At 62.2% G+C, this 2,425-nt stretch overlaps 2 protein-coding genes across 2 annotated transcripts in view; both read left to right on the top strand.

The window, feature by feature from the left end:
- LOC116277736 (ankyrin repeat domain-containing protein 26-like) overlaps positions 1–2,425 on the top strand; it is a 533,747-nt gene that overhangs the window by 346,014 nt on the left and 185,308 nt on the right.
- Positions 1–2,425, top strand: part of LOC140690089 (uncharacterized) — a 380,224-nt gene that overhangs the window by 245,557 nt on the left and 132,242 nt on the right. The gene's annotated exons all lie outside the window — the stretch shown is intronic.

Genomic DNA, 2,425 nt, shown 5'->3' with positions numbered 1-2,425 from the left:
TGCACACACCTGGGCCTGCACACTCCTTGGCCTGTTCCGTATTGTGACTGCACACTACTGGGCCTGCACGCTCCTGGACCTGTGCACACCGGGGACTGCACACTCCTGGACCTGTACACTCCTGGGACTTCCCTGGCCTGGGCCTTCACTGGCCTAGGCTTGCACACTACTGGGCCTGCACACTGCTCGAACTGCACACTCATGGGCCTGCACACAACAGGACCTGCACAATCTTGGGCATTAACACACCTGGGCCTGTATAGTCCTGATTCTGTACAATCCAGGGCCTGAACACTGCTGGGCCTCACAGCCCTGGGCATGCATACTCCTGGGCCTGAACACTCCAGGGTCTGTACCCTCCTGGGCCTGCCCTGGCCCGGGCCTGCACCCTCCTTGGCCTGCACACTCCTCTGTCTGCACACTCCTGGGCCTGCACACTCCTGGACCTGCACAATGTTGGGCCTAAACACACCTGGGCCTGTATACTCCTGGACCTGCACACTCCTGTGACTGATCCCTCCTGTGTCTGCACACTCCTGGGCCTGCACACTGCTGGGCCTGCCCTCTCCTGGGCTCGCACAATCCCTCGTGTGCACACTCAAGGGCCTGCACACTCCAGGGCCTGTACGCATCTATCCTTACACACTCCTTGCCTGCAAACTCCTGGGCCTCCTCCCTCCTGTACCTACACACTCCTGGGCCTGCACCACCCAGGGCCTGCAGACTCCTGGGACTGCACACACCAGGGCATGCACTCTCCTGGACCTGTGCACACCTGGGCCTGCACGAACATTGGCCTGTACACTCCTGGGCTTCCACACTCCTGTACCTGCTCCCTCCTGTGACTACATACTCCTCGGCCTACAAACTCCTGGTCCTGAACACTCCTGGGCCTGAACACTATTGGCACTGCACACTCTTGGGACAGCACACTTCTGGCCCTGCACACTCCTGCGCCTTCCAATTCCTGGGCCTGCCCCCAATTCGGCCGGCCCTATCCTGCACCTGCACACTCTGGGCCTGCACACTACTGGGACTGCTCCCACTTGTGCCTGCACACACCTGGGTCTGCACACTCCTCGGTCTGCTGCCTCCTGTGCCTGCACACTCCTGGGCATGCACACGCCTGGGCCTGCCCTCTGCTTGGTGGGCACGGTCCTGAGACTCCCCATTCCTGCGCCTGAACACCCTTGGACCTGCCCTTTCTTGGGCCTGCACACTCTGGGGCCTGACGTCCCCTGGTTCTGCACACTACAGGGACTGCACACTCCTGGGCCTGCACACTGCTGGGTCTGCACAGCCCTGGGCCTGCACACTCCTGTCTCTGCACACTCCGGTGTCTGCACACTCCTGGGCCTGAACACTCCTGGACCTGCCCTGGACTGGGCCTGCACCCTCCTTTGCCTGCACCCTCCTTTGCCTGCACACTCCTGGGTCTGCACACTACTGGGGCTGCTCCCACATGTGCCTGCACACTCCTGGGGGTGCACACTGCTTGGTCTGCACAGTCCTGGGCCTGCACATTCCAGGGATTGTCCTCTCCAGGGCCTGCACACTCCTGGGCCTGCACCCTCCTTGTCCTGCACACTCCTCTGTCTGCACACAGCTGGGCCTGCAAACTTCAGGGCCTGCACTCTACTTGGCCTGCACACTACTGGGCCTGCTCCCTCCTATGCCTGCACACTCCTGGGCATGCACACTCCTGGGCCTGCACACTCCTGGGCCTGCCCTGTCCCTGGCACCAGCCTCCTTCACCCCAACGGTGCCACTCACACGGCTGCGGCGTCTAGCCAGGAGCCCCCAACCGAAACCCCTCCCGAGGGACCCCCTTGCCGGCCCCCAGGGAAGCAGCGGGGCTCCTCTTACCTGCGAGGCGGAGACGTAGTCCAGCTGCAGCCTGACGTCCAGCTGCCGGGCGTGCAGGGCCAGCGTGCATGAGGGCAGCAGGATGGCCGTGATCGGCTGGAAGCTGCCCCCGGAGCCTCTACCGCCCCTTGGGGAAGAGGAGGAGGAAAATCCACGTCAGTGCCAAGAACACAGGACCCGTCCACAGAGGGCCCCTCAGGTGTGACAACCCCAGAGGCGCCCGCAGCCGACCTGGGCTGAGAGCCACTTTTCTCGCGGAAGCTCAAGGACCTATGCTGAGCCTCCCTCTCCCTCCCTAAAGAGGGAAAACCCAGAGGCTTTCTAACTTTGCACTCACTGTCCATGTATCAGCCATGTCTAGTTTACCTCCCCAGCAGGGCAGAACCCCTCCCTGCCTTCCCCACCCTCTGCAGGCGGCTCTCGGGGGCCGGAGGGGCACCCTTCCTCCCTGAGGCCAGCCCTGCTGGGGCAGCAGTTGTAATAGAAAAGACCAAATCTGACTGCCTATTAGATCTGTTCTTTTTCCTTTAACCCTCTGCTGTTTTCCAGGCTGTCTTAC

The sequence above is a fragment of the Vicugna pacos genome, chromosome 28, assembly GCF_048564905.1.
Source record: "Vicugna pacos chromosome 28, VicPac4, whole genome shotgun sequence".
NCBI lineage: Eukaryota > Metazoa > Chordata > Mammalia > Artiodactyla > Camelidae > Vicugna > Vicugna pacos.
Note: the sequence above shows the minus strand (reverse complement) of the source record. Positions and strands in the feature narration are given on the sequence as shown.